Here is a 13,398-nt window from a genome sequence, read left to right on the forward strand (position 1 = left end):
ATTTTCCGAAAGCATTATGTCATCTGGGTGTAAGCATAAATCTCATGTCCCTTTTGATTTACAAGGGTTTGGGTGACCCCAAGCCCACTGCAATACGGCTATTGATGGGTGATCGAACAGTGAAAAGTCCTATAGGGAAAATCCACGATGTGCTAGTTAAAGTGAAGTCGTTCATATTTCTGGCAAAATTTGTTATTTTTTATGTTGAAGTCGATTTTGAAGTGCCTATTATTTATGGGAGGTCATTCCTTGCTTTTATATGGAAAAAGGGCAGATGAAATTTCGGTTAAACAATGAAGAAGCAACCTCAACATTTGTAGTTCCATGAGGCAGAGTCGTGAGCTCCAATCGGTATCTGCTTTATCCCACAACGAAAAGATGAAGAAGGATAATGACCTTAGAAGTGAAAAATGAGAGTTTATGGTTGGGGATGTGGCGTTTTTAGACAGTTCTAGGTTGCGTTGGCTTCTGGGCAAGTTCAAGTCCAAACGGAGAGGCCCTTACTTGATTACCCAAGTATTCCCTAATGGAGCAGTTGAGTTAGAAAACAAGGAAGGACTGCAGTTTAAGATGAATGGAGAATGAATAAAACTCTATTTTGGGCATACTTCATCTGTGAATGAAGTGATAGAGTCATACCATCTTGAAGAAGGCTGAGTAATCAAGTGTCCTCAGTTGTGCCACAACGTTAAATCAAATGCTTGTTGGGAGGCAACCCAATATTTATATTTTTTTTCTTCTTTCTTTTTAGTAATGGTAGCATTTTCTTTTAATGGGTTTTAAATTTGCAGGCACATTACTAGGAAATTCTACAGAAAATCACACTGCAACAGTCAATGACAGATACTTCGACAGAACCTTGTGCCTGTGACAGATCGTCGCATGAATCCGTCGTGTCAGGTAAGTCTTTTTGTAATTTTCAAACAACGGCACACGCGACGGAACGAACGACAGACCGTCACAACTGTGACGGACCGGCGTCGGGGAGTGGTTGCGTCATTAATGAAGCGTACCCAACCCGACCCGGTTGGGGTTTTTTTTTAAATTCAATATTTGAAACCCCAACCCCTTAATTTCACCCCATTCCTTCCCTCTTTCTCCCATTTCCCTCCCTTTTCAACTTCCAAATATCATAATCCCCCCCTCTTACAACCGATCATTCTCCCCAAATTCCCTAATTCCTTAAATTCACTATCTACTAGTCAGAGTCTGCCGGTGTGGGTCTCTACTTGATCACCAAGTACGTTCCTGCTTGTTTTTCCCATATTGTCACATATGTGTCTCTGATTTCTACATATTTAGTTTGCATTATTTTTAATCAATTAGTACTAGCCTACTTATTGTTGATGGGTTTATTCTTTAATACAAATTCTGTCTGATCTAGGTTGAGAATCCTCAAAATTGTCATTTTAAAAATCTAGAAATAGGTGCTTTAACATTACTAGTTACTAGGTATTTTGGGTATAGAAATGTAAGTGAAAACACTAACAATTCCATTTGGGTCATAGGGGATGAATGGTGAATCCCAAGTTCTATATCTGAATGACAGAACAAGGCCCTGATGACTAACTTTCGTACCCACGATGGACCGTCATGGGGTCCGTCCCGACATCCCTAACACTCCACTGTCCTCTCCAAGTGTCCACCAACGGTCACATGTGACGAACCGTCGTTCCCACGACGGTCCGTCCTCCACAACCCTTCCGGGTGTCAGAGACCCTATCTAATGGTCTCTCACTTTTTTCAAGTGTCCTACAACAAAAACATGTGACAGACCGTTGTCCCCACGACGATCCGTCCTGCACAACCATTCTGGTTGTCAGAGACCCTATTCCTAAGGGTCTCTAATTTTTTCCAAGGGTCCTATAACGGACACATGCAACGGACCATCTTTCCCATTATGGTCCGTCCTGCACGACAGTTCTGCTTGTCAAATACCCTATTCCTAAGGGTGTGTTACTTTTTCTAAGTGTCCTTTAACGGACACATGCGACGAACCGCCTTTCCCATGACGGTCCGTCCTGCACAACCGTTCTTGTTGTTAGAGAGGATCAAAAGAATGCTTAAACTTCACCTCCCCACTAAAGATGATTCGGTATTATGATGAAACATAGACCCTTCTTTTGGAAAATTTTCCAACCGAACACCCAAACTAGCCAATCTACACAACTATTTCACAAAATCTTTCTTATCATGAGGAACATGAGCTACACTAACAATTGTCATTTGACTAAGAGCGTCCGCAACCACATTGGCCTTGTCGGGGTGATAAAGGACACTCATGTCGTAATCCTTAAAAAGTTTCAACAACCTTCTTTATTGGAGATTCAAGTCCTTTTGAGTGAACACATATTTCAGGCTCTTGTGGTCGGTGAATACATCCACATTTACCCCATACAAATAATTCCTCCATATTTTCAAAGCAAACACTACGGTCGTTTGTTCAAGGTCATGAGTTTGATAGTTCTTTTCATGCACCTTGAGTTGCCTAGAAGCATAAGCTATCAACTTGCCATGTTGCATGAGTCCACAACCCAAATCTACTCAAGAAGCGTCACAATACACTACGAACCCTTGGGAACCCTCTGGTAAAGTCAACAACTGAGAGGAGGTAAGCTTATGTTTCAACTCTTTGAAGCCTCTTTCAAAAGCTTACGACCAGTCAAACATAGTATTCTTTTGGGTTAAGGTTGTCAAATGAGAAGCAATGGATGCAAACCCATAAAAACTCTTATAATATCTGCCTATGCCCAAGAAACTTTGAATATCAATTGGATTTAAAGATCAAGTCCAATTATTAATCGCTTCCATTTTCTTTAGATCGACCTCAATACTCTCACTTGAGATAATGTGACAAAAAAAATCGATCTCAACAAAAATTCACACTTACTATATTTGGTAAAGTGTTGATGTTCCTTGAAAACTTGCAATACAACCCTCAAATGGCCTATATGATCATCCTCACTCTTAGAATACACCAAGATATTTGAAGACAATTACAAATGAGCAAAGGTAACTTCAAAACACTCTATTTATAAGGTCTATGAAATTCATGGGGAATTAGTTATACCAAAAGTCATTACTAGGAACTCATAATGACCATAACTAGTTTGGAAAGCCATCTAAGGTATGCCTTCACCTCTCACCCTAAGTTTGTGATACACCGACCTCAAATCAATTTTAGAAAAGTATCTTGCTCCTTGGAGTTTATCTAACAAATTGTTGATCCTAAGAAGAGGATAATTGTTCTTTATGGTGACCTTATTTAGTTGATAGTAATCAATGCACATCCTAAGGGACATATCCTTCTTCTTAAAGAATAATATTGTAGTGCCCCATGATGAAATACTAGGTTTTATGAAACCTTTGTCTAGTATATATTTGAGTTGAATCTTTAGTTCCTTCAATTCTTCCATAGCCATCCGAAAAGAAGGAATTGAAATAGGCTTCGTATCCAGCAACAAGTCTATGTTGATGTCTATTTCCCATTCGGTAGGAATTGCGGGCTAGTCATCAGGGAGGATTTTTTGAAAATCCTTCACTCCTGTTGCCGACTCGAAAGGAGGAAACTCGAACTCAAGGTCCTATACCGTCTTGGGATTGAGTTAACCCCCCCCCCCTTCAATTCTAAGATGGGTTCATTAGGAAATTGAAACTTAACTACCCTTGTTCTACAATCAATATAATAAAAACAAGCATGCAATCGATCCATCTCCAATATGAAATCAAAGTCTAACTTATCAAGTTTTACAAAATCAACTAATGTAACTCGATTGGGCAATGATATTTGGATAAATCTTATAGACTCTTTAAGCAACAATGGAGTAACGCACCAAGGTAGTTACCGAAAAAGGATCAACTAAGATGTCAGATAGTATATAAAAAGTTATAGCTACTAAGGGGAATACAAATGATAAAGTAGCACTGGGATTTAAAAAAGCATAGAAATCAATAGAAAACACTTGTAACATACCGGTGACAACATCGGGAGAATTTTCATGATCTCCCCTAAACCGGAGAGCATAGAAGTGGTTCTTTTTAGGAGCATTGGGATTAGGACCACTTGCTTGTGCTGCATTAATCTCCTTTCCTTTAGCCTTAATGATGGTACAATGTCTAACCTTATGGACACCCTTTCCACAACTAAAGAATTTATCATTTCCCACCAAGTATTCACCTATATGCTTCTTACCACATTTGGTACACGTAGGTTTCTCAATAGGTGAATTTCAACTTACTCCCCCTTGAGACCTAGGGTTAGACACCCTATCCTTCATAGCCCTAGGAAATTTAGTAGGAACTTGGTTAGAGAATATCTTCGTGAACTTAGGCTTGTCTTCTTTTTCTTACTTACCCATAAAAGCACCTCCTTTTTAAAACAATACCCTCTTAACATCCCTATTCTTCCTCTTTACCCTACTCTAACTTGTTGAGCATACACCATCAAATAAGAAATGTCCATGTTGTCATGAAGCATCGGCGGACAACACTATTCCACAAGATCATCGGACACACCAGTCACAAAATGGCGCATTTCATCTCTAGGATTTAACTCCAAAGAAGGATCATAAATAGGCAACTTAGTGAACTTCAATAAGCATTATTAGACACTCATACCTCTTTGACGAAAGTTGATGAACCCTTCCACCTAAGACTCTATTTTCTCCCTTGGTAAGAACCTGTCAAGGAATTCCCTCCTAAAGACTTCCCAACTTATAGGACCCGCTCTCAAATTGCTATTATCCTTCTATTGAGTGTACCAAGTTTGAGCCACATCCTAGAGTTGATATGCACCTAGCTCGGGATTCTCATTTGAACTTACACCCATAGCATACAATATCTTATATACTTCATCAATAAATTCTTAGGGGTATTCATTCACCTTAGACCTAAAGAACATTGGAAGGTTCACCCATGTGAAGTCTCTCAAGCAAAAAGCCATGGTACTAGCATTTTGATTCACACGGGGTCCAACTTCCTAGTTTGTTTGAGCTTCTATGGCTTGAGCTTAAGTATTTACGGAATGTTGATGAAAGTGAACCTTATATCTCCATCCGTCATGGCTGGAGGATTTATCTGAGTGTGGTCACCTTCTGGAGCATGTTCTTAAGCAGGAGCTTGATTGTCTTAGGGAGGAACGCTCCCATTAGCAATCTCCTTTTCAACTGTTCTTGCAGCTGCCCTTCTATTAGTCATAGCCTATAACAACAAGAAAAGGGTTGAAAGAAAAAGGACACATATATTTACCACTCTTGAGGCATGAATTTCAATAATACCAAAGAGGTGAGAATTATTTAAGCATCATATAAACTCTCATTCATAAGTGTGGCGTGCTTCACACTCATGAAAAAATCTCTACGTAGACGTGGTTTAGTAAGACATCAATCCTAAGATTACTCAACCTCATGATCTGTTACAAATTTTTGTCAAGACCGAGGAGCAACCCCTAGACGTAACCGGCGTCTTCGTCCTCGAATAGGACTTAAACTAGCCCTTAGCATACATCATTGCATATCATAGGTCAGGAAAATGCAAGAAATTAAAAACTTTTGCATAGTGAAGTATACTTAGACTTTTCACTTATCATATATGGAGTTTACATAGACTCTAGCTTATGAAGTGTACCTAGTCTTCTCATTTTAGGAAAATACCCAATTCATATGAAATAGTCTAATACTTGTCTCACATATAAACCATCTATCATAGATTGTAAGAATTTGGACATAGACCTTACACTAGTACAATATGTCACATAAAGGCTTACAAAGAAGTCTCAAATGATAAAGGATGAAACAATTGTCTTTAGACATAACAAAAACTCATCAAGCTAGAAAATGATTTCATCCTCGGACTTGAGGACTCACCAATAACTTGGGAAAAGTTCCAAGTCTTCCTACAAAACTGACCTTGATTCCTCAATGGCCCTAACCTACATTGTTAGGGAAAAGGGAGAGAATATTATTTAGTACAAACCACAAGTACAAAGTATGGAAACATATGCAATTAAAACCATTGAAATCATTCTTAAAGGGAAATTTTGTTTAAAACCACTCTAAGTCACTTTTAAAAGCCTTTATGCACATACAAGAGCATATTCAAGTCAATGACCAAAATAACATAAAGATATGTTCATACCCAACATAAGACCCAAATTTTCATAAGGCATATCAATATCTCATAACATAGAATTCGTAACATCAAAGCACACAAGATCCTTGCCCACAATCCCCTCCCAAACCTACAAGTGCAATGCTCATGTGAAGCCCTAACCCCACATAATCAAGTAAAATAGGCAAGAGACCATAAGAAATATTTACCTTTAATATAAAATCATATCATGCATATTATCATCATATATAGCTACTTAGACCAATACCATGTTCATCCCATAAAGTCAACATCATGTAAGGTCAACATCATATAAATTTAACATATTTATTTCATTCATAACATAGGTACAGAAGAACAACCTCCTAAGACTCCCTTCAAGGTCAACTTTTACAATGTATAGGTAAAGTCTCATGCCCCTACCTATACTAAGTAGAACCCCTTAATTCACCCTAGTTAGTGTTCACTTTATACTTTAATTCATTCATTTTACTTTCGGAAAAAATTACCTTAACTGACAATACACCATGTGACCTAAACATGAAAATCGGTGTCATTAAACACTACATTAAAATAAGGTGCTCTACCTGCCAAGGTAGAACCAAAACATGAATATAGCTAGGTAGATACACAAGCTAGTTTTCTTATGGGGGCAACACAATTAAGGAACTAGAATATATCTATTGGAAACTCTGTTTATGCACAATCACATTATACTTTCAATCTCATGAGAACCTTTATGAACTTCCTTACCTCATTTGAAATTGACACCTGTCATATCTAGTTCGCTCGGTGTTAAGCTAAGTCCTTTTTTGAAATGTCTTTAAGCCTTTCTTAACCAACAAATCTTAATATAGTTCATAGGACACCAAATCCTTGTATAATCATGTCAATAGATCATTAGGTATTGAATTAGAACTTTCTTTCATTACAACCCATCATTAGTGAGATCAACACATCATAGTCCTATTATAATTGGGCACACAATAGAAACACATTCATTCTTCCATGATCATACCCCTGTCAAGATCTCTTAAATCAACATACTCATAACATTCCATTACATTCATCATATCATAATCTTCCTAATCTACTCACATAATATACTTCAATCCAAACATCATCATCAAGAAATAACCATCATTATTGAAGTAAAGAACTCATAATCTTGAAAGTCTTACCAATAGCTTTCAAGACCCTCCATGAAGATTTCACCATCAATCCCACAATATTCATCAATAAATTAATTCATTATCACCAATATATTAGTTAATTAAAAAAAACATATTCAATTACAACATCCCTAATCATCTACAATTCCAATTCATAATTAGGGTTAGGGAATAAGGGCCATTCATGGATTCATTCATAAAACTTGGTCAAAGACGAACTACAAAAATTAACCAATAAACAATCATAATATATTAATATAAACAAAAGTAATTCACCATTAAATCAATTTGAAAGGAAATTCACAAAATTGGATAAAAACCCAGGTTTTGGACATCTTTGGAAACCAATTTCTAAGAGCCTCTTGGGGAAAGAGATCCCAAAAGTGATTACCTTTCATACCTTAGTATTCCTTGAAGAATGATGCAGAAAATAATGAGTCTTGAATACTTAATCAAGCTTGGAATTGGTCTTCAATGGTGGTCTTTAAAATAGAGAGAGAAAGTAGAGAGAAGTTGGAGAGAATTGGGTTTGGGAAATAATGGGATGTTGAGTTAGTTAATGAGGTTTAACTCTTATATTGTCTCCATATATCTTAATTAACAACCCCTTAATCCTTAATTAATTAAATAACTAATTATATAATTTAATTAAACTTGATCAAAATTGGACAGTCTCACCAGGGTCCAATCGACGAGTCCACGTCGATAGCCCGTTGACCAAACTACGGTCTCATTCTTGTCATCCGTGGTTTGTGTTAGAGAATCCATTTTGAGTCATTTTGGAAAATTTCTAAGTCCCTACCAACGAGAACAATTGACGGGCCGTTGACCCATCGACCGCTCGTCGTTTGGTTCCGTCAGTAGACACTGTCAAATGACAGCTTTTTGGGTCATCCTTGGGGATTCGTATGCGAAGGTTTCGACCCTAAATACACTCTAATATATGTTTTAAGACTTTTTACCAAATTTGACTGAATTTAAACTCTTATAATCACTTGAAATACACTGGCACACTAGCTCATCTTTCACAAATCTCTGGACGTCATGGTCTTTTTAGAACGTTTTGACACTAACAGTTTCTAATTAGTTTCAGTACATTAATTTAGACTTATACACATTGTTTTAAGTCTTACTTCATATAGCAAGGCTCTAAATTAAGCCATAGATTTTTGCAGTGTTACATAAACTTTTACCAACCCAGTCTATTTACACAGCTAAACATAATTATTATGTAGATCAATAATTGAAGTTATTAATCAATACCAAATGAAATTATTAATCCCTCCTTTTAAAAAATAATGAATTATTTCCCTTTATAGTTAGTTTAAAAAAGAATGATCCTTTTTTGGTAACACTTTAGTTTCACTTTCCCATATGACATGTTTTATTCCACAAGATTGAAAAGTTGTCTTTATTTTATGTAATTTCATTTTAAGTCAAACATGATCATTCAGTTTTAGATGAAAGGAGTAAAAGATTTTTAGTTTGACTTGAATTATTTATATGGTGTAGTTTATCCGATTTTTTTTTATTAAAACAATGCTAGGGAATAGAGGTGTCAAATGGGTGGGTTGGTTAGAAATTGCAGAGATTAAAATTCGTTGAAATAGAAATTGGGTTCGGCCCTGATCTGACCAAGTTTACTTTGAGCTCAAATTGTCTTAGTTAAAAACGGGTTGGGTCTTGACTTGCAATTTGATCCGCTTAATCTCAATTATACCTAATAGGAAAAATACATAACTACACATCCTTTTTTATCATATTTTCTATTATTGCCTACCATTTTAGAAAATTACGAATATTTGTCTTTTTCTCAAATTCAATCTTCCAACTCCACTATTTTATCCCTCATTTTCATGCCTATAATCACCCCACTATATCACCAATTACCTGCATCACTCGTTTAATCTTAAATATTTTCTCTCCCAAGTTAATCTTTTTTTATTTAAACAAGGGATCCAATTTTCTGGAAAGAAAATAAAACAACAACAATAAAGGCTTGAAAAATGAAGTTGATCAATCATTTATCTATACTTGTATGTATGAATATTACATCTGACATTTATTATCTGACAAAAATTAAAGGACATGTCCTTAGTCCTCCTTGTAGAAACTCACTACAATCAATGAATGTAGAATTTGTCGCAAGAGTCGTCTGTCAATAGACTGAATTTATTTTTTTCTTTCGGTTTGTTATTTTTATAGGAAAACACAAGAAATAGGATTAATATATTGACTATATATCATATATTTGATAAGTATGTGTAGTAATACATTATAACTAAATAATTGTTTATATATTCTTAATTTTTTTTGTATATGATACATAACTACGTCAAATTATACAGTCGTGATGCATAAATACTAATTTAATCTACATGTATCAATTTCAAACCAAACAACTTATCGGCAACAATTGCATGTTTAATGTATTTCGTGACAATATAATACTTATCAATTTAAAGGAGATACATAAATGGTAATGTATCATTCACTAATTTTTTAGATATGATACTTAAACTCAAATTGATACTAAATATATTGATTACATAGAAAATATCAAATGATAATATATCAACCTCAAATTTAACATCTTATGGGAAATTATTGAGTAGTTAATGAATCTAGTATAAATACAATATTTATCAATTCAAACAAGAAACATAAATAGTAATGTATCATGTACTAACTATTTAGATATGATACATAAATTCGAATGTATTCTAAATGTATCAATTACATAGTAACTATTACACGGTAATGTATCGATATAAAATCTAACATCTTATAGGTAACAATTATATATTTAATATATTTTGTAATGCTTATCAGCTTAAACTAGATACATAAATAGTAAAATGTTAAGTAGTAAAGATATTTATGATGTATCTTCTCAAATTTTTGATAATTTTGATTCAAAATTCAAAGGATCTTCAATTAACTAGGAGAAGCAATTTGAATCTCAAAATTTCCAACAATTTTGAATCAAAATTGAAATCATCTCGATGAACTAGGAGAAGAAAATCTTGAATCTCAAAAAAGTATAATCTTGAATAAAAATTGAAAGGATCATCGATGAAATTAAAGATTCAAAAGGAAATCGTTTGTCCAACTACATTTCGATCACTTTGTATCCTTCATAACTCACCCCGGTTACCCAAAATTTCGACAAAAGTTTCTTAATCAAATGTCAAAGATTTATTCGTTGAATGGGGGAAGTAATTTGGAATGTCAAATTTCTTCGTTTTGTTAGCATTTGCCTCTGTATGATTCAGAGCATGAAGCATAAGTGCAATTCATGGGATTTAATTAATCTTTAGATTTTTATTCCAGTTTAGCGCAACAAAAAGATTGTTTTTTGTATTAGAATTAATGTATCCAGATGGTGGTGAATTAATGTATCCGAATGGTGACATGTATTTGGAATGTATAAATTTTAAGGGATTATAGTAGTTAGGAAAAGATTAAGGATAAGATGTAATTTAGTCCTTACACAATGAGTTTTAGATAAGTTATAATATTAGGAAATTTTGATGAAAATTCAATACTTCTTTGAATAGAAATAATTTTTTCTTTTTCAATATTATGACCCAAAAATCTCACAGTTGTTTGAAAAATTTGCATTTTTGGTTTAGATATAACCAAGCCATTTTGGATAATAATTTTCTTGAATAAATCAAGATATTTAAACTGCATTTCCAGAGTTTTGAAAATACGAGAATATCATTTATGTATACAATCATTTATAATTTTTTGATATTCTAAGGGAGAATTTTTCAAGCCAAAAGGCATAACATTTCACTCATATTGTCCCATTGGGACATTAAAGGTTGTTTTGTATTTATCCTTATCAGATATCTGTATTTTTCATTATCCGGATTTTAAATTGAATTTTCAAAATATGATGGCTTCATGAAGCCTATCCAAAAGACCTTTCTTATTGGGGATGGGTTATCTGATCCATTTTAAAACTATATATAAAGTTTTATAATTTATAACAAGTCTAGGTACCCCTCATTCTTGTTCTACGTGTTTATTAGCATAAAAAGCTGTACAAGACCATGGCAATTTTGAGAGTCTTATTAAACCCTTTTGTAGGAGAATATTAATCTCATTCTTACATAATTCTAAATATTCTAAATTCATTTGGCAAACTTAAATAGAATTTTTTAGTCTATGTCTACTCTGTCACCACGATGTGAAACTCCGAAAAATTTTCTTCATAAGGAACACTTTCAATATGTTTTTTCATTTCCCAAAAAATATTTGGGTGATCTCCACATATTTGTAAAGAAAAATGATTTTTTAAGTACTCATTTTTTTCTTTAACTTTTGGATTATGCAAAGTTTGTTTATATTAACAACACAAATTTCATTTTAAAGAAAAACAATTTGTTTAGTTATTAAAGAAATGATATCTTAAACTTCATTCATAAATTTGGAATAAGGAGGAGACATAAAATCTATTCTTACCTTTTTTTCCTTCAAAATTTCCAGTAATACCAGTATGATCCCAAGAAGTAATACGGTAAATATGCCAAAAGAAAGGCATTCCTAGGATAATTTCATTAAAAATATTTTTTATTAAAACAAAACTTTCAGGTATACAAACATTATTAGTGCAAATATAATCTTTAGGAATTTTATATTCAATATTGATTTTATGACCACTAGCATTCCTAAGGGCATGAGTAGTTTTTTTGAAATATCTTGAAGGAATTAATCCTTCTTGTATAAAATTTAAATCAGCTCCGCTATCAATAAGAGCAATAAAATCTTTTTTTAAATTATAATCGATAAAAATAGTTATTTAAGCAAGCGGTTTATGAGCTGTAATAAATTCAATAGTTTTTAAAATAATTGTTTACCCTCTAATGATTATTCAAGAGTATCTGAGAAAATATTAGAGTTATCAGGAAGATCTTATTCATCTACAACCTGTTTTCTCTTCTGAGTATTGTTAATACTCTCTATACAAGTAATTCTTTCATCAAGAATTTTATTTTCATTCTTTAGAGAGGCAATTTCCTTTTTTTGAGATTATTAACCTCTTCCACCAAATGTAGGATTGTGGTGGGAATATGATTCCATTGAGACCTATTCTTCAATTGTCTCCTTAGTTATGCCATAGTATAAGTATTATCCTGGGCAAAAAAGTGTCGCAACTTTAAAGTTACCCATTGACGACCACTAGCTACGAGGCGTCGCCTGGTCGACAGCCAGTTCTGCTAGGCCATAGATTGGTACTGAGGCTCCTTTATGGGGGTTAACATCCCACCACAAAGGGTGGATCATTGCACCCAAACGGTGGCCTATCAAAAGGACTACGGTCCGTTGATGTTAGGGCGTCGATTGAGCAGTGATTTGGCAGCTTGGTTTCCAAGTCTTTGGTCCTCCTCTAGGACCCCTTGTGGGTCCTAGGTGGAGTCGTACCTGAACTTCTTACCCCTTACATATCCATCTAGGTATTAGGATCATCCTGCATCAATTTCAACAAAAAAGAACACGTATCCTAAGACACACAACTACTTTTTAAATCACACCTTTCGAACGTCATAAACGTTCTTGGACGTTTGACCTCCAAAATCAACAAACCTTATACACTGCCTAAGGACATCATTATAAACCATTTTAACACAAAATTAACTTATGATACACAAGCAAAGCTCCAGTTCGACCTAATTTGTCTTAGGGGTGTTACAATAATAAAATTAAAGAGTTAAAAACATGAGAAGAATAATAATACTTCTAAATAAAACTAGATCATATATTTTTGTAAACGGATCATTGACTTCCATATCCTCCTATGTAGGATCATATCTACAATAAGCTTCAAGTATTTCATGTCTTATCTAATCACATTTTTACAATAGTTTTTTGACCTACCTGTCCCTATTCTAAGAGCCACCATAGTCAAAAACCCACACCTCCTTACTATGACACATGTACATCTCATCTTTGCATGTTCGAACACTCTCAATCTCGATTCCCTCATTTTATTCAGCACAGAGGTCATTCCAGTATGTCCCCAATATCTTCGTTCCTACCTAGTTTTATCTCTCCAACAAGTATATTGATGCGGCAAACTCAACTACCTCATTTCCACTACTTTCATCTC

The sequence above is a fragment of the Solanum lycopersicum genome, chromosome 9 (genome assembly GCF_036512215.1).
Source record: "Solanum lycopersicum chromosome 9, SLM_r2.1".
NCBI classification, from domain to species: domain Eukaryota; kingdom Viridiplantae; phylum Streptophyta; class Magnoliopsida; order Solanales; family Solanaceae; genus Solanum; species Solanum lycopersicum.